This window comes from Phyllostomus hastatus, unplaced genomic scaffold (genome assembly GCF_019186645.2).
Source record: "Phyllostomus hastatus isolate PE091 unplaced genomic scaffold, TTU_PhHast_1.1 phas_contig_152, whole genome shotgun sequence".
NCBI lineage: Eukaryota > Metazoa > Chordata > Mammalia > Chiroptera > Phyllostomidae > Phyllostomus > Phyllostomus hastatus.
In genome coordinates, this window is record NW_025333622.1 from 6,640,178 (window position 1) to 6,666,568 (window position 26,391).

The 26,391-nt window shown below is 36.3% G+C and overlaps 1 protein-coding gene across 5 annotated transcripts in view; it reads right to left on the bottom strand.

Annotated features, from left to right (window-relative positions):
* Window positions 1–26,391, bottom strand: part of ATP2B1 (ATPase plasma membrane Ca2+ transporting 1) — a 126,364-nt gene that overhangs the window by 73,186 nt on the left and 26,787 nt on the right. The gene's annotated exons all lie outside the window — the stretch shown is intronic.

Here is a 26,391-nt window from a genome sequence, read left to right on the forward strand (position 1 = left end):
TTTAAGCGTTAACCCAAATTTCTATTTACTAACTCTATCATATGTCTTAGTAAAATTTTTCTAAAATTAGTATTTACAAAATTTCTTATTCCATGACTGATTCTATACAAAGACAAATTATAGGTCTGCATTTTTAAAAAATATCCTCTAAAGACAGCATATTTTCCCATTCACTTAAGAGACTATCTTTTTAAATTTATAAACCAAAATGAAATATGAAACATAAATTTTAAAAAGCCATCATTCTGTTAAAGAATGGTTACAAAGTAAAGAATCAGAGACTTTAATAGCTGAAAGAGATGTTGGAGATGAAATCTTAGTGCTCATTTTATAGCCATTGAAACCAAGCACTTATATAATCTGTTTCCAAAAAGAATAAAGATGCTTAAATAAAAGAAAGCAAGCATTAAGTACTCACAAAATCATTAAAAAGAAGAGCAAAGGACCAACATTTAAATTATGAGATAGATCATAACAATACACATGTCTGAGAGTGGCTGAGATCAGGGAAATAACTGGCAATGTATTTCAAACAGACAACAACACCCTAGCTGTTAGATGTACAATTTGATTGACCAAAAGCTAAAAACAGTTTTTGGCTCCAGCCTTTTAAAAAAAGAACACCTAAGAAATCTCCACTTTATTGTTTTTTTTCTTTTAACATAAAACTAATTCAACTCCCTTTGTAGACGAGTAGTTGTGAGAAGGTAACTGGTCTTTAAAGCTGTTTTATTGTGGCTGCCATTGGCATTTTATTGACAGAGAGCACTACCTCATAAATTAGGAAATCCAGCTGACCCTGCCCAACTAGAAGTTAGCAGCGACAGTGTGGACTATCTGAAACTCACCACCTTAAATGCCCCTGCAGAAGGATAGGAGAACATAACTACTATATAACTAAGCCCAGATTTAGGCCCATTATATTGAAAAAAAAGGTTTTTTTTAATCTTTTTATTTTTATTTTTTATTTTAATTGTTATTGCAGTACAATTTTCTATCTTCTACTCCCATCTCAACCCACCCACCCAGCCCTCCCCTCCTCCCTCCCATTTCCACCCGCCCCTAGTTTTTATCCATGTGTCCTTCATACTTGTTCCTGTAAACCCTTCCCCTTTTCCCCTGAAATTCCCTCTCCTCTCCCCTCTGAACTCTGTCAGTCTGTTCTTTATTTCAGTGTCTTTAGTTATATTTTGCTTGTTTCTTTGTTTTGTTCTTTAGGTTCCTGTTAAAGGTGAGACCATATGGTACTTGTCTTTCACTGCCTGGCTTATTTCGCTTAGCATAATACTTTCTAGTTGCAGCCATGCTGTTGCAAAGGGTAGGAGCTCCTTCTTTCTTTCTGCTGCATAGAATTCCATTGTGAAAATGCACCATAGTTTTTTGATCCATTCATTTACTGATGGGCATCTAGGTTGCTTCCATGAAAATTTATTTAGAGGCAAAACCACACCTTATTCACCTTTGATCTCCATATTTTAGCAAGAGATACTATGACCTTTCAATGCTCTTATATAGTGACTTTCTGCAGATTAAACAAAAAAAGACCTTATACCCGGATTCACACCCTGTAATTTTTATATCTTTTAACAATTAAGACAATGTACTATAAACCACTAAACATGAGTACTATTATTCATATTTAATAGTACTCATTACTACTTGCAGAAAGAGCAGATGATCTAATATTATGCATATCAATAAACGGTAGGGACTTTCTTTTACAAAATTTTGTTACATTCAAATTATTTCATTAAAACATTCCAAAGTATCAAGGGATAACTCAATTTTAACATTATTCTGAACTCACATCTTTTACTTTTTAAATGGGGCTTAGAAAGTGAAGCATACATACTGCAAAAAAAATAGCACAAACACTATAAAGCTTGTTTAGAAAAGTAATTTTTATCAGGTGAATGAAGACTGATATATGTATAAACAAGATTAAATTCACCAAACAGGATTTCAGTTTTATGTAACTGATAAAACAGAAAAATAAGCACTGTCTACAATGCCTGATGAGTCTCAAAGGATCATGAATGCCACCACTGTGTCTGTGTGGACTAAAATTAGTCTCACTCTTCTCAGTAAGTTACTTTATCACCTACTAGACTCTTCGATAGGGGAACACTAAGCACAATACTCTGAAGGCCAAGTTACAGCTGCTGCCAGTAATAAGTTCAGATAACCACTTCAAATAATCTCTCAGGGTGGGGAAAAAGAATAATGGAAGCACCAATTTGTTCTTCTATTACAATGATTTTCAACAGGTATTCCGCAAGAATTTTTAAAATATGCAATACCCGACTATTTAGTCAGGGGCACTGACCTCTTTTCCCTTAAACTGTCAAATAAAAATGACAACAGCCAACATAACAATAGCCATCCTGTGTGAATGAATGAAAATTATACCTATTTTTTTTAGATCGGCAAAAATGTGTTTTTTTGGAGTGCTACAGAATTTTAGTTTACGTGTGCCATGAGATGAACAAGGTTGAAAATTGCTTTTCTATTATGTAGCTTTCATAACACATCTGCAATGATTTGTTTACTCCCTATCTTCCCCTAATGAACTGTGATCTCAAGGCAGGATTTGTGTCATTTTTAATCCTTAGCACTGTTTGGTGCAAGGGTGCCCAACCTCCAGACTATGGATGGATACTGGTCAGGGCCTATTAGGAGTTGGTCCACACAGCTGGAGATAAGCTTGACTCTAATACATTTGAATCATCCTGAAAACATCCTCCCCCATCCCGCTCTGTAGAAAAACTGTCTTCCATGAAATTGGTCCCTGGTGTCAAAAAAAGGTTGGGGACCCGCTGGTTTGGAATACAGTATGTTTAATGTTTATTAAATAGAAATGTTTGTTTGAACCTTAAACTAAAAACTGATTCAAAAGACAGGTTTACAATAGTAAATGATGACAATACAAACAGCAGAGCAAAATGAAATCTTCTAATAATCCTATGTTTAAAATAATAAGCTAGGCGTGTAGTGATTTGAGAGTCACAGCATTCAAAGAGTTTTCAAACCACCTTGGTATGCAGCAAGATACATAAACTTTCCTTTAAAGACAAAAGAGTTAAAAGGTATTTCAGATTTTCAAATGAATTAGGCAATGACTACTACATGACAGTAGTTTTTACCCAGGGTCCTAGATCCTTGAGGCCATACAAAGTAACAATGCTGAGTTTCATAAAGCCTGGATGAAACGATACATTTACTTAAGAGACAGTTTGTAAGGCATATCCATGTTAAATTAAAATGATACCAAATCAATCACAATAAAGTTAGCAATTAGATCTAAATAATAAAAATCTTACCCAGTTAAGACAGTTATTATCCTCTCTAAAATTTGCTATTCCTAATTTATCTTCAACTCACAGATCAACACATTTCTATTTAGCTTCTCCTGTGCTGCACTGAAACTAATCTTCAAGGTGACCACTGACTCCTCTTGTTCCTGTATCTAAATGACAGATTTAGTCCCTCTTAACTGAACCTACAGGCTACCTATACTAATGCTAATCAAAATGTTGTTGCCTTAATTTCTCTGATGCTTGACTCTTGCTCCCAGCACACTGCCATCTCTGGTTGCTCATTCTCTCATTTTCCACTGCTTATTCCTCTTCTTGAATAATTATCAAGGGAGTTAGTGGGGAGAGGCTGGGTGGTACTGTAATCTTGACCATAATTGTTTTCATCTGTTTTTAGTCAGTGAGCATGAGATCAGTTTACAGATAATAGTAAAAATTTATTTGCATGTGCCTTTACAAGTTTATTTTTTTCCAATTCTCTCTTGTATTTTAAAATTTCACAATTCAATTAAAATGATGAAACCACACTACAGCAGTCAGGCTCAGTGAAAGTGTGATAAAACCATCCGATTTCCTTACTTATCCTAGCCTCACACAGCTCCTATTCCCCATAGCCTCTAGTTGATAATGAAATATGTCTGCCCAAAGTAGAACATGTCCCATAAAATGGTGATTTATCCCCCTCCTCCTTAGGGCTGTAAGACAATTACTCTTGCTTTCGAACTGTCATTTCCAGCTTAGATTGTTTGTTTATGCCAACAGAGTACTTAATTAAGCAGAGTATGTGATAAAATTTTAATGTGAATGATCCCAAACATAGATATCTTCAAGTTCACTACACACATTTTTGCTTTATGGTCAAGTCAGTTAGAATTATCTTATTTTGAACATTGATGTACCTGTATCTCTTGCAAAGTTGTCTTAATTTTGCAAGGCTGTACTTACAGAGCCAAAAAACAACCTACCAACTAACCAACCAACAAACCAACCAAACAAAAACAATCCCTCTGAATTTACCACAACCAAGACAAATTTAGAAGTGCTGAGGCACATAGTGGATTCAAATCATTTATGTATGACTTCTACATACTAGAGGCCAGTGGTTCTCCAACTCCAGCTTGTATCAGAATCACCTGAAGGGCTCCTTAAGTAGATTGTTGAGCCCCAGCCCAAGAATTTCAATTCAGTAGATTTAGGGTAGGCACACAAATTCACATTTCTTATAAATTCTCTGGTGATGGTGGTACTGATGCTACTCATCTGCAGAAACACTCTTGTGGATAAAAAGTATGCCCCGAACTCTGATTGAGGAACAAACTGCTGAATTATCATCTTAATAAAAATTTCCTGACAACCGTATTAGCAGATTACTCATGGTTACTATGCTGTTCCTAATTTGCGCAAATAACTGAAAGCAGATCATATTCTAAAAATATTCTGAAATGTTATTTTAAATTGTTTTTGTTTTTAATATTAAGTACATTAATATTTTTGTAATTAAAATCATATAAATACTGCAAATGATTTCCTTCTTTTAAAGTAAGAAATGTGGAGGCTCATACAGCTACATTTTGAACATATGTAATGATTTAAAAACACTTGAAAATATTAAATTTTAACAATTTAACAGAAAACTATAATTTAGATCACCACCTTCTGCTCTCCCCCCAAATAAAGTACTTTTTGTTTTTCTACAATTCTGTTATTCCATTTAGACACTTTAGAAATTTTCATCATCATAAGTCACCTAGCAAAAGATAAGTCTTTGAAAAAGGTCAAAAATAAAGAAAATTATTTTTATATAATTCTGCGCAGCTTACCACCAAACGTAAGAACATATTATATCTCCAGTTAAATATGAGAACAAAATGTTCTACCATTTTTCTAGTCTTACTGGTTTTGAGAATGTCAGCTATAGTCAAGGAAGAGATTTCTAAATTAAAACAGTGTTGTTTTTTCCCCCTTCTGCTCAGGAGCTAGAAGGCAACACGAACACTTGAGTGTCACACCAGCTGCTCTATCAGCCTACTCAGTTCTTAAGAGCTTCTATCCTGTCAGTTCACAAGAACCTACACTTAAGGCTTAAAGAAACAGGATGCTCATTATGTCACTGAACAAGCTCACAAAAATAAATTTGGCAATATTTAGGGGGTGCAATTCTTATCTGTAAATATAACATGAGTTTTTTGTTTTAATTAAAAACCCTAGATTTCAAGGATTATTTATTCCAATATTTAAACGACTACAGAACTATGAGCAGAAGACTCTTTCCACATCCTTTATCTCCTTTTTCTTTCTTTATACAGTTTGACAGCTGATCTTTTTTTGTTATTTCCAGCTGTGGTTACTAAAGAACAGCTCAGTAAATCAATACTCACTTTTGCAACACATTCAAAGAGTCGGGCTAAAATTAAGGTAAACTATACTTCAAGAGAATGTTGAGGCATAACCACTCCATCCCATCATGTTGATGATCCTTCAAACACTCTGGTTTCACGGAGTTCATGACCTTCATTCCAAGACTGTACTCTGTGACTGCTACTGAAGGGTAGAGCCTCACAATAAAAGTCATCAGTTGAAATTGTTCTATTTTCAAGATTTCCTCTCTGGTACACCCTTATCTCCCTTTATTTCTCTTCGCTTACATGGAATCTTGTGAATACATTCTGACCTACAACGTCAAAGGTAGTTGAAGACCCTTCTGATTGTATACTTGCCTCCCTAAAAAAGCTAACTTCCCAATGGTCTGCAACTCCAGTTTTGCTCTTATGTCTCACTTGCTCTTTTATCCTCCTACTATACCCATCCGGTTAATTAGCTATCCCTGAATAGACATAATATCTGGCTGAGCGATTTTGTTTAAGATGTTTAAAGCTGAGTTCCTAGTCTATTAGAAACTTATTTTTCTTAGTCATAAACAATCCATTCACGCATCTCTAACTTAGTAGCACGTCCTCTTTCTATTTCAAGTTTCCTAAATTACTCTCATCTTTATGCAGGCTACTAAAGTCTACCTCAAGACCTCATTTCTTTGATTGTCATTATAAGCTACCACCACCACTTCATACTGGTTCCTTTACTTCAGTTAAGCAATATTCAGATACATTCTACCACATACAAAACTGTTCCCTTCAGTCTCCTCAAACAAGCCTCTCCTGGATTCTGTTAACCAAACAAGTTATCCTTGTCCCCTTCCTTTCACCATACCTCGTAATAAGGTCTATCCTCAATGCTTCTTTCTGACCACCCATTCTCACCTTAATCATTGGCAAATTGGACCCATCTTCACCCTTCTGAGCTGTTTCTCTATGGTGATCAGTAATATCAAGCTTAGTCCTGATCCTCCTATATATTTTGGGTCATCTGAAAGTATTCTTCCCTCTTAGCCATTATATTACTTAGTTCTCATCAGGTCGCTATCCAATCCTTGTCATCTCATATTCCTTGGCTTTTTAAATCTTTCCATACAGTAAAGGAGGCTATCACCCAGGGGTCTCTTCCCTACAGCCTCTTTCTTGGCAGCTCATAACACATTGTGACCTACATTTAATGCCTTGATCAAGCTCCAGGCCCATATGTTTTCAACTGCTAACAGACATCTCCATTGGAATATCTTGCAGCACATCAAACTCTATACTAAACTTATCACTGTCCCTTGCAAACCTGTTGTTCTTCTCCTCAGATATTCCTATCAGTCCCATACATAAATGAGTAAGCCTCAGGCCCAAGTCTCTTTCTTCAAGGAGCTTAAAGCTTAAATGATGGAGAAAGACAAGCATACAAGCAAATACAATTAAGTATTACAGAGAGCATCACCAAAGATTTAGTGAACAAAGGATAAACTACTAAATGTGTACGTGGCTTTGAGAAAGGCTTCACTGTCTACGATACACCTAAGTTAAAGGAGAGGAAGGCACATGTGGGAAGGGGCTCAAAACAAGCAGGTGTGACTGCTAGTCTGATACACTTGAGCACAGGAGAACAAAGAAATAGCACAGGAAACATGTATATATACACGTCTGGAAGCTTTCTTAAAAGACTTTGTTCTCTCCTCAAATACAGCTTAAGCTCACTGAGGGCAGTAGCTACAATTGTGTTCCTGTTATTGCTGTTACAGAGGCTAATAGATCGTTCAATTGTTCACTAAAATAAAAATGGGTAAGAATAAAGTTTTAAATTGTAAAAGCATAATGCATTTAAAATCCTCAAACTCCCCTAACAGAAAGTCAAAATAAAATAAATAGGTAAACACACATAAAAAAAGAAATAAAACTTCAGGTTAATTTAGTATTGAGAGGGAGAAAGCATGCAGTTTTCAAAAATTCTTGACTTCTCAATTCTTTCTGATAATTTTTAAAATATAGATGATTTAAATAATCTTATAAAAGTAATGAGAGACTTGTGTCATCTTTTGAGAAAGATAGAAAACATACTTAATTTCTTTTTGGAGCAACTGCATAAATCTTTTGATTGGAAGAAAGGATTACTTTCACGATGGTGACAGACACTGGGCAGCATGTCTCCGCTGCAGAGGTCCTCAACAGAAGACAGCGTCAGCATGGGTGTCATATACTAAATTGGTATCCCTCCTCTCATCCATTTGTTTCAGTTTCAGTGTTGCTGTCACACGCCTCACCTACTTCTTCTCCAGACAAATTTCAAATGAAGTCTCCTAATGTCATTCTCCTAATGAAAGTTAGTCTATATTCCCTTTCCACTAACTCCTCCTTAAAGGAACAGTTAAAACAACCCCCTCTACTCTGAACCCATGACGTGGAATTAGTCTATTTCTCTAGGCTGTTCTGATAGTCTGTTTGAGCCACTATCACATTACTTGTGTACCTACCTCTCTTTCTGATGAAACTATAAGCTCTGAGGGCAGGATGGTCTTGCTCATTTCTGTATCTCCTAGTGACTATTACAACAACAGCACCTGCACACAGAAACTACTCAATACAGTGTAATTGAACTGAACCGCAGAGTATGTGGCAAAGCACTGAAGACAAACAGTGGTCCTTTAGTAAGGTTCATCTCAAATGCCAGCAACAATGATTGTCAATTCCAGAGAAGCAGAGATTCTTTCAGCACTAGAGAGCATGCCTGGCTCACCACCAAATCATAACTATGCTGGTGGCAGGTCCATAACTTCTTAGATTTCATTCCAGCACTTTGCCATACTAGCTGAGTGACCTTACAGTGTTTCAGCTTCCTCATTTGTTAAATAGGGATAACACTATATACCTCATAATTTTTGAGGTGTTTAAATAAATTAAGATATGAAATATCTTAATATCATTTCAATATTTTAGTACCTGGCACTTAAAAATAAGAACTCACTAGCCATTTATTTGTTACAATTAGCAGTAACATTTTTAATTAGTTTCCAGTAAATTGTCATACTCAGCATACATTATATAATACTTAAGTTAGCCTATTAATACACAAGGCTCATAATACATGTATCTTAAATAAACAAAGACTTTAATTCAATATTTGAATTTGATATCTTTATATATAATGATACCTAATAGTATTTAAGAATGAAGAAGAAAGAAGACTGTATCACCCATTCAGAATTTCATAACAGCTGATCTATAAACTATATTGGTCTACTTTATTTTTTTATTTATATGATAAATTTCACTGTATTTTTCCATTACCATTTAGTCCCCTTATACCCCCTCCCCCCAGCAATCACCACCCTGTTGTTCATGTGAGTTCTTTTTCATTCTTCCTTGATCCATTCCTCCCACCCCTACCTCCCCCTACCCTTTAGTTGTCACCTATTCTCCATCTATGAGTCTGTCTCCTAGCTGCTTTTTAGTTAAGTTTGTTCATCAGATTCCACAAATATGTGAAATCATATGGTATTTATCCAATTCATCTACTGATGGACACTTGGGATGATTCCAAATCTTAGTTATTGTAAATAACGTGGCAATTAACAGAGGAGTGCTTATGTTCTTTTGAATTAGTGTTTTGGGTTCCTTCAGGTACATTCCCAGAAGTGGGATTGCAGGGTCAAAAGGCAGATCCATTTTTAATTTTCTGAGGTAACTCCATATTGTTTTCCACAGTGGCTGCACCAATGTGCATTCCCACCAATAGTGCAAAAGGCTTCCTCTATTCCCACATACTCTCCAGCACTTGTGTGTTGACTTACTGGTGATAGCCATTCTCAGGGGTATGAGAGGGTATCTCATTGTGATTTTAATTAGCATTTCTTTAATGATTATTGATGCTGAGCATCTTTCAAAATGTCTATTGGCCATCTGTATATCCGTTTTGGAAAAGTATCTATTCAAGTCCTTCACCCTTTTTTTTTTTATTATCATTATTTAAAGATTTTATTTATTTATTTATTTTTAGAGAGAGGGGAAAGGAAGGAGAAAGAGAGGGAGAGAAACATCAATGTGTGGTTGCCTCTCACACATCCCCCGACTGGGGACTTAGCCCACAACCCAAGCATGTGCCCTGACTGGGAATCAAACTGGTATCCCTTCGGTTCGAAGCCCGAGATCAATCCAGTGAGCTACATCAGCCAGGGCCCTTTGCCCATTTTTTAATAGGGTTGTTTGTTTTTTTTGGTGTTGCATTTTATAAGTTCTTTATAAATTTTGGATAGTAACCTCTTACCAGATGTATCGGCAAATATGTCCTCCCATTCTGTGAGTTGTTTTTTCATTTTGTTAATGCTTTCTTTTGCTGTGTGAAAACTTTTTCGTTTGATGTAGTCCCATTTGTTTATATTTTTTTCCCCTTGCCTGGGGAGATATACCCAATAAACATTTACTATAAGCAATGTCCGAGATTTTGCTGTTTATGTTTTCTTCTAGGATTTTTATGGTTTCAAGTCTAACATTTAATTAAGACTTTGATCCATTTTTAATTTATTCTTGTGTGTGGTGTAAGGTGGCCCAGATTCATTTTTCTGCATGTATCTGTCCAATTTTCCCAACACCATTTACCAAACAGACTATCTTTAGCTTATTGTATGTGCTTGCTTCCTCTATCAAATATTAATTGACTATAAAGGGTGTGGGTTTATTTCTAGGCTCTCTTTTCTGCTCCATTGATCTATGCGTCTGTTTTTGTGCCAGTACCACAGTGTTTTGATTACTATGGCCTTATAGTCTAGTTTCATATTAGTGTGATTCCTTCAACTTTGTTATTCTTTCTCAGGATCACTTTCGTTATGTGGGGTCTTTTGTGATTCCATATAAATTTCTGAAATATTTGTTCTAGTTCTGTGAAATATGCCACTGGATAGGAACTGACAGGAATTTGTCAATAGGAATTGACAGGAATACATCACTGGAAGAAATCTTGATAGGAATTGGGTTGAATCTATAGATTGCTTTGGGTAGTATGGACATTTTAATGATGTTAATTCTTCCAATCTTCGAACGTGGTATGTACTTCCACTTATTTGTATCCTCTTCAATTTCCTTCTTTTGTATCTTATAATTTTCCAAGTACAGGTCTTTTATATCCTTGGTTAGGTTTATTCCCAGGTATCTTATTTATTTACTTTTTTTGAAGCAATTGAAGATCAGTCTACTTTAAAACGGATAGTACAGTGGCATCCCAGGGGGAAGAAAATGGTTTTTTACCCACAACCAGTTTTAGGTGTTTAATTTCTGAAGATTCTTGAGAGACTTATGAATCAAGATTAACCTGTAAAACTCTTTGTGACACAACTTGTAGGGTGAAAACACAGAAATACAATCTCTACAATAATTATAACCACACATAATTCACATACCAAAAATGGAGAAGAACCAGAAAAAATGTGGGGGAAATAAGCTAATTTGTCAGAATAGCCTACAGATTTTCTTCTTCCCTAAATGCCTTCACTGTTATTTCCACAAATTAAAACTAAAGTATTTACCCGTAATTGTTAGGTGTTCTGACTTTACCTTTCAGCATTACACTGAAATCCTAGTGCAATGAAAGAATTTACAAGTCTGATACTGACCCACAATATCCTTACCAAAACTGGGAACATTTTAAAGTTAATGAGTATGACCTAGAATATCATATGCAAAATGTATAGTAGCAGCAAACTCTGCTTTAATAATCTTAATCTTAAAATGCAGCCCTGGCTGGTGTGGCTCAGTGGATTGCACACCGGCCTGCAAACCAAAGGGTGGCTGGTCTGATTCCCAGTCAGGGCACATGCCTGAGTTACAGTCCAGGTCCCCAGCTTGGGGTGCACAAGAAGCAACCACACATCGATGTTTCTCTCCGTCTCTTTTTCCCTCCTTTCCCCTTTCCATAAAAATTAATAAAATCTTTAAAAATATATATAAAATGCACCACGCAAACTATCAATCAAGGAAGTACAAATAATCATTCATATGTTCAATGCTAGTCTGAGCAAAGAGTAGGCTAAATGTAAGGGAAGAAAAAAAATGACATACTACAGCAGGGATTTTCAACCCTTTTCATCTCATGGCACACATAAACTAATTATTGAATGAAATTCTGTGGAACAGCAAAAATATATTTTTTGCCAATATTACACAAAAAAGGTATATAATTTTGATTCATTCACACCAGATAGCTATTGCTGTGTTGGCTGTTGCCATTTTTCTTTTCTTAATTTGACAATCTAAGGGTAAAGAGGTCAGTGCTGCTGACTAAATAGGTACTGCATGACTTACAATTCTTGAGGTACACCAGTTGCAAACTGCTGCACTACTGAAAAGACACAGGCACACACACAACAGCAGAACCATCTCAGAACCTGATCATACGGAAAGTAGTACAGTGTTGCAGCCCTTTGTGTGTAACGGAAAGGCTTCAGAACTCATTAACAGACTTAGCCACTCATAGTAGAAAATATCAGGACCATGTGGAAGGAATTAAATTTTAAAATCAGTATATCAGATTAAACCATATGACACTGTTATTCTTGTAGATGAAAGCCAGTAGAATATCAGCAATTTCATATGGTTCAACCTACTATAACTGATTGAGGAGAGCATCCAAAATGAGCATGCTAAAAAGAGCAAAATGGAACACAGGACTCAAGGTCTAACATAGGCTTGATGGATAACTTAACGGAGAAAAAAAGTACGTAACAGTCAGAAATGGACTGGTCAACCATGAAAGCACAGGCAAAGGACAAGTAGAAAAGAAATAAAAATAATCCCGAACTCTGGCTTTTCTCCTTCACGTAGAGTTTAGGGGTAAGAGTATTCCCAGCTATAGTTAGGTGTTAGCAGTATTTGTATCCTAAGAATTTTAACACTGAGAGTAGTTATCAGGCTAGGAAACCTGTGCCAGATACTATGCTGGGCGATTTATAATACACTCCACACAGGTCATTCTAACTAATCCTCCCAAAACCCTAAGAACAAGGTACTATCATTACCCCCAATTGCCAGATAAGGTAACTGGTGTTTGAGAGGTTAAGAAAAGCCTGACTCCATTGCACGTTCCAAACATATTATACCACTTGTTCTGCCTACATACTCACTAAGCAACCTTCTAATTATAATGTGGTTTCCCATGTGGCAAATCCATGGGGAAGAGAATGTGCTAGCCAGGGCTTGCGAGTCTGTTTCCCAAGGCAGTTTTTTCCTCCCTGTAAATTAATAAATTGATATTCTGAATTCTTATATCAATCTCATTAGCTTTGATAATATGAGCCTGACCCAAAAATTGATTATTGGAGTGTAGATGAACTGGGTCTCAGAACCTGAAAGTCTCATACTCTTTACCAAGACACTGGGTTGCCCAAAAAGTCTGTTATAGAAAAAGTTTTTTTCCATAAGATGGCTCTAGTAGTGCTTAATTGTCCTTAACTTTATTTAAAACAATTTTGTTAGACTGGATTGTGACAGCTATCATATCAGCATGCATTTAAAATAAACTTATCAAAATTGGTCGATTTTTGCGTAGCCATTTTAATACTGAAGATGGAAGAAAGTACATAACACTTTCAGTGTACCATGCTTTATTATTTCTAGAAAGGTAAGGGCGCAACTGAAATGCAAACAAAGATTTGTGCAGTGTATGAAAAAGGTGCTGTAAATGATCAAATGTGTCAAAAGTGGTTTGCAAAATTTCTTGATACTACTGACCTTTTGGCCAAATAATTCTTTGCTGTGGGGCTGTCTTATACACTGGAAGATGTTTAGCAGCACCCCGGCCTCTACCCACTAGAAGCCAATAGCAAGAGTTAGCCAACAGAGTCAAAATATTCAAATCAATGAAGTTATTGGTAAAAATGAAAAAATGCCTTTTATTTTAGGGAAAAATACATATGGACTTTTTGGACAACCCGATAAATCTATTAAGGCATGCAGTGCCTATCCTGTGAAGGAAGTATGAGGGACAACCAATCCTCCTCCCCTCAAGTGAGGACATATCCCAACATCATCACTACCAGTCTCTTACTTTTTGAAATCTCTAGAATACAAAGAGGCCACAATGAAGGGACAAGATTCTAATACTGATTATGCTCTGCAAACATTTAATTCTGAGCAAAGGTCTATAGCTCCTTCCTCAGTCTCATTTTTCCCATGTATAAAATAGAGAAGTTCAGCCCAATAATCTTATATTTCTGTCCTATGTAACACCTATGGCTACCTAATTGGTAAAACACTCCTCCTTTGCCTTCCATGAGTAATTTCTAGCTCTCTCTCTTTCTCTCTGAGCATTCCTTCCCTGTGTCTCTGAGTGCCAACCCCACTCACATACTTTCTGCCTCTGCATCCAACCAGTGAAGTCTGGGGTCCTCTACTCTATTCTCACCAGCATTCACAGTTACGGCTCTAGATTTGTATTTATAAATACTACCTGTACTTCTCATTGTCTGATTACTATGAATCATAAAGAGTCTAGTATGATTTTTGCACACACTTGAAGATTTGAACAGCTGTTGTCTTCATCTGAAAGACCCACATGCAATTCAACAGTCTTGGGTTCAGGATTATAACTGGGTATTAGTATTTTCTTTTCCCAAGTTTTGTCTCATTTCTATTTAGCTTATCTACAAAGCTACACTTCCAAGCCTCATTTCTCTCTCATCTCCAAAACCTTACTGGTAACTTAATTTTTAGTTCTAACCTCAAACTCAACCCCCAAAACTGTATTCCTATAACCAATCCTCAAATTCCTCTAGACCAGCCTTTTTTGCAGAAGGCTAATTCACAGTGTGTTAATAGTTATGGTCTAAAAAGGTCAGCACAGTAAACAGGTTTCTTTGGTCTGAGACTTTTCATAGCCTTGCACATCTGTGAACCTACAAGAGGGAAATATTATATGTAGCATTTCCTGAACTTATTTTTAACTACTCTTTTTTCCCCCCCATCGGGCACCTATTAATATCTCTTGGAACCAGTGTTTCACAGAATACTTTAAGAAACGCTGTTCTGTTCTTCTTTATTTCAGTCAAAGTAACAAACAGTTAAGCTCAAAAAGCACCTCTAATTTCTCACTCTATCCTCAGTAACCAATGTGGTAGCTAAATTCCTTTTCCTTTGTAATCTTATCATATCTGTTCTCTTTGAAACACGGAATTTCAGATCCTGTCATACATAACAGTTATAAATCATGCCACAAAATATTAGATGCATTGCCACCAACCTTCAAGCTGCTATGAGGATTAAAAGAGAATGCATGTGACATCTTGCATGTGTCCTTCATCAGCATCCAACATTTTCCTGAGAGCTAGTTCACATTTATTTATTATTGTGAATTTTAATTCAAAACTTGAGAATATCTACTTCTTTGATAAGACTAGCAATGGTCTTATAAATAGCAGCCATGATTGGGGACTTTTATATGAAGTAATTAAATAAGAAACGTGGGTAATACAAATATGACGTAAGTAAAAACAGTGGCACAGTGGGTGTAATTCCCAACACTGGGTCACTAGCCTCTTCAAAATATGATCAGGAGATACAGAACAGGTAACAGCTTATAACTAGTTCCTCATTTATTAAAGTATTTAAGTTGTTGGGAGTTTTTTTGATCCCTGTGTCTGTGAATTATGCACCTCCCTCAATGAGTCAAGGTTTCAGAAGAGGTGAAGACTATCATTCCTGTACATTTATTTGTAATCCCTTACTGACATTAGCATGAAAAGAACAAGTATACAAAATACTATTTCCTCATTCAGGTTGTACTTGAGTGCATGGTGTTGGAGACACAGCGAAAAACAAGACAGAATCAACTCTGTTTTCACAGAACTTATATTCTTCTGGAGGACATATAGTTATATATAAAAACCTATATATATATAGGTACATATATAGCACTATATATATATGTATATATAAAAAAGATATCTCCTCCAGAAAAATATTTATGGAACAACTAATTATACAATTATTGAATTACAATTGAGGTAAGTATACTGGGTTGACCAAAAAGTCCACGTTTTTTTTCTGTAAAATGAAAGATTTTTAATTTTCACCAGTACCTTTATTTGATTTGGATTTTTTGAGTAAGTTGTTTATCTCTCGCATGTTATAATGTTCATTGTTCTCAATTAATGTCTTGATTTTATTGCTATCAACTTCAACTGATCTACCTGACCATGGAGCATTGTCCAGCAAAAAATCTCTAGCACAAAACTTCACAAACCAGTTTTGACACATTTGATTAGTTACAGCACCTTATCTATACACTGCACAAATCTATTCTTGCATTTCAAGTGTGTTTTTACCTTTATTGAAATAATAAAGCATAATATACCGAAAATGTTGCATATTTTCTTCCATCTTCAATATTAAATGGCTACACAAAAATTCCCCAGTTTTCATGTTTCTTAAAAAAATGTACATTGATATGACAGCTGTCACAATACAGTCTAAAAAATTGTTGTGAATGAAGTTAAAGACAACTAGGAGCTACTGTAGCCATCTTACAGAAAAAAACAAATGAACTTTTTGGCCAACCCAATAGTAAAGAGCATGTAAGAGGAATCACCATGTGGGTTTCCAAGTTCAGCTGAATTAACCCTTATCTTCCACAGAGAAAAGTGGAGTGGAGTGGGGGAGATACACCATTGTTCATATTTCATCAATAATGAAAGGGATTATAATTGAAATAAAAATCATATTGACTGGCAAAAACTTCCCTTTATTCTTTAAAATGAGTGTCTACTGTGTGCTAAACAATATCTTAGAAAGCCGGAGCTTTGTGGCAAACTAACATGTTCCTGCCCTAATGAACCTTGAATTCCACAAATTACATGTCTCTTCCATCTATTTTCTAGTAATGATAAATACCTGAAAGAAGGACAGTGTGCAAGGTAAGGGCCCTATTTTAGTGTATATGAAGAGTATTTTAGTGAGGAGAGGATAAAGAATATTTGAGTCTCCTCAACAACGAAGAGGAAGCATCCTCAAGAAGATGGGGATGCTTCCAGAAGAGCATCCCTGGTGCAGGGAACAGGAAGGTCCTGAGGTAGAAACAAGGTCCAGATGTCCACAAGAGGCTGAAAGAAGGCCAGTGCAGCTAGTGCACAGTGTACAAGGAAGAGACCAGAGAGAATGGAATTGAAACAGCTGGAAAGGGGCAGATATGGAAGGCCCTATAGGCATGACAAGGAGTTTGAAACTGCTTATAATGTGATATTGTCTGATTTGTGCTTTAAGATTATTCTGGCTTCAATTAAAAATGAACCAGAGTAGGAAGAGGAAATAGCACTGTATGTACTTTTGTCCATTTTTCTTTTTAGACAAGAAAATGAAAATCATAACATCTCCAAAACAGTGGGCATAGTCAAGGATACTGCATCAAGCAAAATTATTGACCTATTAACTACCTCTCCCTCCCACAGAAAGAGTCTGTATAGAAGACTTTTATACTCTGACTATATCAGTGAATAATGAAGACAGACAGGATAACTTATGACCCCAAATAAATGTGACTAACATAGTGCCTTAAAAATAAATACCAAAGAACCCATGTTTCAAACTATGGTGATTCCACAATGGAAATCAATCCCTTCATAAAATACAGAAGAATTAAATAATATGGTTTCTGAGAGTTTTTAAAAGTAATTTTTTAAGTGGTCAACTAATTTCCATTTCATGTTTTCTTCTAGTGGGTAGAGAAAGAAGAACTGGTTAATGAGTAACATCAGAGATGGCTCAATGACTAATGAGCCTGCTAATTAAGCCTTATTCCTTTCTCATCTTTATACAGTTATGCATGTTATTTACCCTTCCAGAAAGATTTCTTAATCTCTAAGTCTTAAGCTCTAAAGCCTGTTTAAAAGCTTGCTAGGGAATGAGAAGTGGTAAGGATGAGCATCCACACGGTAAGATTTCTCCTACTCTCTCCAATATATTTGGACAATATGATAACAGCTTTAGGACTAAAAACATGGCCTCCAGGCATGGGAAATAAGGTATTTTGTGTCTGTTTTACTAGCAACAATCAAAAATTGCCTTAAGAGGAAACTGAACCTGTATACAGCCAGAAAAGTTCAATATCAGCAGTACAGAAAGTAAAAATAAACTTGGTATAAATTCTTAAAATTTAAGCAAACAACTCTAGAGGTATGTTTGCAATTTATTCTCCAAGGGTTCCTCATTCACATATTTACAGATGTTGTGGTAGGCAATATGCTAGGCACCCATCAAAGTGCAGTATTTTGTGAAACCAGGTATTTTACAGGAATTATAAAGTTCTTTTGTTGAAGCAGCTAACCAGTAACGCTTAGATTTACAATTCCCATTTCATAGTTACTTCTATGCTTCCTTGGCTAGCTACTACCTCAAACCATACCTTGGTTTATACTCCTGACTAGATCTAAAATTATTTTAGGCATTAAAAACATTCCTTGTTTCACTCTCTCAGAAAAGTTAACATTATACTAACTTTCAAGTCAAGTTCAGAAAAAGGCATTTGAAGATGTTCTATGGCATGAGTCAGTGAAAATCACCCAGGATGTTTTGTTAACGCCTAAAACTAGGAATGATTTTTTGAAATAGTTTTAAAGGATTAAGGAGTGAAAAAAGCAACAAAAACTATACATGCTCATGAAAGTCTAAAATATTTACTATCTGATTGTTTACAGAAAAAGTTTGTTGGTCTCTGGTCTGAGAAATAGTTTCCAAAAACCATCTCTGTATCCAAATCATTTAAAGGGAGGGAGGAAGGGAGGGTGGAAAGAAAAGGGAGAAGAAAGGGAGGTAGGAAACACAGAAAAGACAAGACAAGAGAAGAAAAGAAAGAAAGAAAGAAAAAAAAAAAAAGAGCCCTAGACCTCATACCAACAGAATGAGTCTCCAGAGCTAGGATCTAAAACAATCTTAAATTTTGAAAGCTCCTCTGGAACTTCTGAGTAAGGAGAATAATGGCAGAAGCCTGAATCCCAATCTCCCTCTCCCCAAAATATAAAATCACAAAGTACAAATAAAACCATATATGACCTCCAGTATTAGTAGGAGACAGAATACCACACACTTCAAATTACCTATAAATAGAGAAATAAACACCAAAATCCGAGAGAGCTCCCACTGCCTCTACAAACATGTGGGTACATAGCACAGCAGAGAGAAGCTTAAAAGACTATGAAAAGAAGAGAAAAGGGGACCAGACAATACAGATGAAGCACAAAGAAAAACCACTTGCCGGAAAATGAAGTACAACATCAGGTGCCAAATACTGAACACTGGAAACTGGTAGTTCACAGCATCAGCTACACGGGAGATTAAACAGGAACAGCAAGTGTTTCCTGGGGAGACACATCAATAGAGAAGGGAGGTGCTCCATGGAGATATAGCAATAAACGAAAAGAAGGAAAAATTAAGGATGCTGCAGAATCCAAAGAGAAAAAGAAACAGAACTTCCTGCCTAATTCCCTTCACTACTGCCATCATTCATTTTTTAAAAATGTACTTTGCTATTTTGACAGGAGACATTAATCAACTAAGAACCTTGTCTACAAGAATGAGGGAGGGGGACTTCCAGCCAAGATGGAGGCGGGAGGGGGACTTCCAGCCAAGATGGAGGCGTAGGTAGACACACTGTGTCTCTTCCCACAACCAAGATAGGGATAACAATAATTTAGAAACAGGATAACAACCAGAACTGACAGAAAACTGAACTGTATGGAAGTTGGACAACCAAGGAGTTAAAATAGACACATTCATCCAGACCGGTAGGAGGTGCAGAATCCGGAAGCTGGGCAGAGAGGGGTCTCGCAGCACAAAGAGTGTTGAAACCGGGCGGGTAAGACTGCAGCGGGCAGACCCTGGGTACGCAAGTGGCGGCTGGCAGACCTCGAGGGGTGGCAACCGGAAGACCCAGTGAGGCGCGATTGTGAAGCAAGGCACGGCACGCAACCCAGGGTACCAGTGCTGGGAAAGAGACCCTTGGGGCATTGATTGAAAACACCTGTGGGGGTTGAAGCACAGGGAGAGACTCCCAGCCTTACAGGAGAGGTCATTGGAAAGACCCACAGGGTGCACAAGCCCACCCACACAGGAATCAGCACCAGAAAGGTCCAGTTTGCTTGGGGGAAGCAGCGGAAGGGACAGAAATTGGCAGAGGTGGGAGCAAGTGCCATTGTTTCCTCCCGGACCCATCCCCACATACGGCATCACAACCCAGCGACTGGGGTGCCCCGCCCCTGTGAACACCTAAGGCTCTGCCCCTCATACGTAACAGGCACGACCAGACCAGAAAAGAAAAGAGATGGCTCAAACAGAAGAACAAATGAAAGCCCCAGAACCCATCTTTTTAAGTGACTGAGAGATAGCCAACCTATCAGATGCACAGTTCAAAACACTGGTGATCAGGATGCTCACAGAATTGGTTGATTTTGGTCACAAATTAGATGAAAAAATAAAGGCTACAATAAGTGAAATGAAGAAAAATACACAGGGAACCAATAGTGATGGAAAGAAAGCTGGGTCTCATATCAATGGAGTGCACCAAAAGGAAGAAAGACACAACCACACAGAAAAGAATGAACACATAAGAATTCAAAAAAATGAGGAGAGGCTTAGGAACCTCTGGGACATCTTTAAATGTTCCAACATCCGAATTACAGGGGTACCAGAAGGAGAAGAGGAAGAGCAACAAGTGGATAAGTTATTTGAACAAATAATAAAGGACAACTTCCCCAATCTGGCAAAGGAAACAGAATTCCAGGAAGTCCAAGAAGCTCAGAGAGTCCCAAAGAAGTTGGACCCAAGGAGGAACACACCAAGGCACATCATAATTATATTAGCCAAGGTAAAAATGAAGGAGAGAATCCTAGGAGCAGCTAGAGATAAGGAGACAGTTACCTACAAAGGAGTTCCCATCAGACTGTCAGATGATTTCTCAAAAGAGATCTTGCAGGCAAGAAGGGGCTGGAAAGAAGTATTCCAATTCATGAAAGGCAAGGACCTACATCCAAGATTGCTTTATCCAGCAAAGCTTTCATTTAGAATGGAAGGGCAGATAAAGTGCTTCTCAGATAAGGTCAAGTTGAAGGAGTTCATCATCACCAAGCCCTTATTATATGAAATGTCAAAGGGACTTATCTAAGAAAAAGAAGATAAAAAACATGTATAGTAAAATGACAGTAAACTCACTATTAACAATCACACCCAAAACCAAACCAAACTAAGCAAACAACTAGAACAGGAACAGAACCACAGAAATGGAGAAAACATGGAGGGTTAACAACAGGGGAGTGGGAGGAAGAGAAAGGGGTAAAAGATAGGGAGAATAAGTAGCATAGATGGTAGGCAGAAAATACACAGGGGGAGGGCAAGAACAGTATGGGAAATGTAAAAGCTAAAGAACTTATGACACATGGACATGAACTAGAGGAGGGGAATGTGGGTGGGGGAGGGTGTGCAGGGTGGAGGGGGTTGGAGGGGGGTAATGGGACAGCTGTAGTAGCATAATCAATAAAATATTTTTAAAAAAAGAAGAATGAGGGAGGGGGATCTACCCAACTCTGTAAAGGCTACTGTATAAAGAAAACAGAAAATTCAAATCAGAACATTACAGCTGATAAACATTCTCCCCACAAAACAATGAAAACACACCAAAAACAATGAAAGATTAGAAAACTGTAAAGCAATACTTCAAATTGAATTAACCTCAAGCAAGTATTTGGAGATAAAAATAGAAGCAAATATTCAAAAACTAAAAACAGAGATGAACAAAAATCAAGTAAGAAAAACAATGAGAACTGATCTTAGAATGAGAGAAAAAAGAAAAAAACATTTCTGAAATTGAGTAAATTACAAAGTGCTCAAGGGAAAATGAATGTGTGTGAAAATCTAACAACAGACACTACAGATAGGCAAAATAAAAAAAAAGGAGAATAAAAATGAGATAAAAAATGGAGGAGTGAACAGGGTCAAAAGAATGCATCTGAAATGTAACATGTAGAATAGACCCAGCATTGTGTAACTAAAGTCCTTTAAGAAAACAATACAATGTAATAGAACTACTATTTAAATTATATTTCAAGATGTCTTTCCAGAAATGATAGAAAATCTAAACAAGCATATTTGGTCCCCTATATACCTCAGAAATTTAATGTGGAACAATCTACCTAAAGATACATCTTAGTAAAAATACTAGAGTTTAAAGATAAAGGGGAAAAAATCCTTAGAGCAAAAAATAAACTTTAAAAAGTAATAAAATTAGAACTTCAAAAGCTATATATATATATATATATATATATATATATATATATATATATATATATAAACATATATATATATAAAAACATATATATATATATAAAAGAAAACAGTGGAACAGCATTTTCAAGAAATGTTAAGAATGTGGGAGCAAAGTCTGTATCAAGTCTAAAGAAATAAAAAAAAAACAGTTCTGAATATACAGACTCAGAAATACCAAATACAGATGCTGTTGCTGAAAATTTACAAGATGCACTTCAATCAAGAGATAACTGGGAAGATTTAGCAAAAGAACTAATGGTGAGTACTGAATATATCTAAATGTAGAGCTAAGACAAAGGTGGAAACATGGTTAAAAGAATAGAAATGTATATCTTGTAACACTGACAAAGGAGAAAAAATGCACAAATATAAATAAAATGACAAAAGAGGAAAAAAACTTTGTGCAGAAGAAATTTTAAAAAACAAATTGAAAACCTCTATGTAAATAAATCTTAATACCTAGATGAAATGCGTAATTTCTTTAAGAGAATACAACTTACCAAAACTGACCATAGCAAGACCTGGCTGGTGTAGCTCAGTGGGCCTGCAAACTAAAGCGTCGTCAGTTTGACTCCCAGTCAGGGCACATGCCTGGGTTGTAGGCCATGTCCCCAGTAGGGGGTATACTAGAGACAACCACACATTGATGTTTTACTCCCCCTTTCTCCCTCCTGGAGTCCTCTAAAAATAAATAAAATCTTAAAAAAAGTTGACCATAGCAGAGATGAAGAAATGAAAATGTCACCAAAGAAAAACATCCACAAAAGAGCACCAGGTTGATGGGGTTTCATGGAGAAATTCTACCAAACTCTTGGAGACCAGAGCCCCAATACTACATACATTGTTTTGGAGAATAGAAAATAAAATTTTCAAGTTTCCTATGAAGCAACTATAACATCAATATCTAAACATAGTAAAGAAAGATTAAAGTTGCAGACCATTAGTAATCTTGAAAATTTATTCTAATATTTAGGATTTCTGAAAACAGATTCCAATGCCACATGAAAAAAATATGGCATGATAAAGTGATATTTATACCAGAAATGCAAGGACAGTCCAACATTAGAAAATTAGTAAAAAAGAATGAATGGGTAGTTAACGTATCTCAATCCTAAAGTCAGTATCTTAATGGGAAATAAAAGAAACAAGAAAAGAATGTCTACCCTATCCATTATTATGTAACCCAATGAATTAGACAAAACAACTAGATATTAGAACTGAAGAAAAATAAAATAATCTCTATAGATGACATAATAATGTATTTCAACTAAGAGAACCAATGAAAACTTAATGAAACAGTTAAGTCATAGCATTAAAATTAACACACAAAAATCAAAGGCCTAATCAATAGTTTACATACATAACTATTGATAACCACCAATCAGTAAGATATAACAGAAAACTCCATCACGATATCCACCAAAAAATATTAAAAATGCTTAGGACTAAACTTAAGAAAATTTTAAAACCTATGTAAGGAAATTCTATACAACACTCTTGAAAGACAGTAAGGCAGACTTGAACAAATGGGGAGACATTCTTTGTTTATGATTAGGACATACCAACATTATTAAGAGGTCAGTTTTCCCTGAGTCAATCTGTAAATGTCATGCAATCCAAATAAGGACAAACTTTTTTCTGGAAGTAAACGAATTAATATTTAAGTTTACATGGGAAACTAAATACATAAGAATAGAAGGGAAACCACAGCAAAGGAGAGGCTATGATGGGAACATTAGCCCTACAAAATATTAAAACATATTGGAAAGTCCCTATGAATAAAACACTGTGGTAGTGATATGTGAAAAGACCAATGGACTAGAACAGAAAGTCCAGAAATAGACCCAACGACATACTGAAAGTAGTACATGATAATGGTGATAACTCAAAATACCTGACAAGGAAGGTAAGCAAAGATAGGCTTTTTCACAGATAGTGTTGGAACAACTGAATTGTTATTTAGGCATAGATAAAATTAAATCTATAGGATATTAGACCACTAAGAATAAACTCCAAGGGGATCAAAGTAATGAATATAAAAATTAGAAGAAAACATAGGTGAATCCCTTTGTAATTGGAATTAGAATATAAAGAAAAGTTTTCTTACTATGGCTTAAAATTCAGAGGCATTAAATCAGATTAATAAATTTGACCACAAAATTAAACTTCTACATGGTAAAATACAAACATAAACAAAATCAAGATATAAATAATATGGAAAAATATTAACATCATCATTGAAAAGGGGCTGCTTTCCCTATTATTACATTGAAGAAAAGTTTTTAAAGATTTTATTTATTTATTTTTAGAGAGAGGGGAAGGGAAGGAGAAAAAGAGGGTGAGAAACATCAATATGTGGTTGCCTCTCGCATGCCCCCCCACTGGAGACCCGTAACCCAGGCATGCACCCTGACTGGTAATCCAACCAGTGACTCTGGTTCACAGGCCGGCACTCAGTCTACTGAGCCATACCAGCCAGGGCTGAAGGAAATTTTTAAGTTGAAGGAAAAAAGACCAAATATCCTACAGAAAAATGAGCGAAAGTCACAGACAATTTACAAAAATATAAAAATAGCCTTTAAGAGGAGGAGAAAGATATTCAATGTCACTCATAAAAGACAGGAAAATTGAAACTATGGTGAAATACTGTCTCTCACCAAATACATTATCAAAAACCCAGAAGCTGGAGAATGTACTGTTGAATGAGGCCTTGGGGAACCAAATCATTTCATTGGCAATTTTTGCAAAATGTTATGTGGCAGTTTTAAAATACAGTTGCAAAGTTTTTGATACTCATCCCATGGAGAGGTGGTGTTTCTGTCCCATCACTTAAATCTGGGCAAACTTGTGACCGCTTCCCTCAATAGTACCAGACAAACAACATCACAGGACTTCAAGCTAGGTCATAAAAGGCTGTGTAGTTTCTGCCTGGTTGTCTTGAAATGCTCATTCTCTTGATGAGCCCTCTCAAAACCAAGGTTACGAATTCTGTGAAGAAGCCCAAGCTATACTGGGAGACCACGTGTACATGGTCCGGCTGACAGTCTGAACTGAGGCCAACTTCAGTTGTCTCAGTTCAGTCTGCCACACAGGCTGAGGCAAAAGTGGGTTTACAGCTGTATAGGCACCATGGAATTCTTTCCTATATTACTACTTATTAATTATTTTATTATTTTCCATATGAACAGCTGTAAACCTAATTCTGCCCAACCCTGTAATAATTCTAGCTCCTAACTGTTCTCATCACCTCCCAGCCATTTGAGACTTCCCAGAAGCTGCTGACATTGTGGGGCACAGAAAAGCCTCCCCACTGTCCCCTACCCAAATTTCTGATCTAGAATCTAAGGTTATAATTAAAGGATTGTTTTACACAATTAAGTTTGGGGTGCTTTGTTAAGCAGCAATAGATAACCGGAATATGGCATATTGCTATGGAAGGGAATCTGATGATAACCAATAAGACTACTATTAATTTACTCTTCATCTCAGAAATCTCACTTTAAGGAATTTACTTTGAAGATATATCTTAGCAATAGAGAAATACATACGCACAAAGTTATTCACTGCAGCATTATTTAGAACTTCAACATGCTGGAAACTGCCTAAATGTGCAAACACAGGGGACTGGTTGCACACATAGCAGAGCACCACACAGCTACTAAAAAAGAATGCTGATGGTGTCTCCAAGCCAGCATGGAGGGACCTGCAGGACATGCTAAGTAGGGAAACAAGTGCAAAACATATACTATCTTGTGTAAGAATAAATAAGAAAACATACATCCATTTGTCTTATTTGAAGGAAAAGAAACACAAGGAATAATAAATAAGAAAACTGATGACCTGCAAAAGGAGCAGAGCTGGGAGGGGTGAATGGAAAGAAATGGCAATTCTAAGTAAGCATTTTTATGCCTAGTTTTGAGTTTTGGAAGCACACTAGCTTTCTATCTATTCAAAATGTAATACTGAAACAAAAAGGGTTGTGGGAAAGGGGCTAAACCAGAATACAACATAAGCAAATGTACTCAACTGTATTGCAAGTGAATAAAATGACCACTCTGTAATGGGTGGGGGGGAACCCAATGCAAGGAACTTTTAGACACAGTATATTATTTTTACTACATGGACTTAGTCTGGGAGGAGGAGGAGGAGAAGGAGTGTAAACAAATCTTAAACTTCTCTTAGTACTTTTGTTTGTCATAGTGGCATAGATGTAGAATAAATAAAGCCTAAGCAAAGAATTAAAGGTATAAATGTCTGGAGCTTCAATTATCACAGTGGAAGTAGAGAAAAAAAAGGGGGGGGTGGGGGGAATGGGGGAAAGCAAAGAACCCAGTGGGCTGGACTGGAATGAAAGCTATCAGTATGAACTCATAATTTCATATATATGTGTATATGCATGAAATATATATACA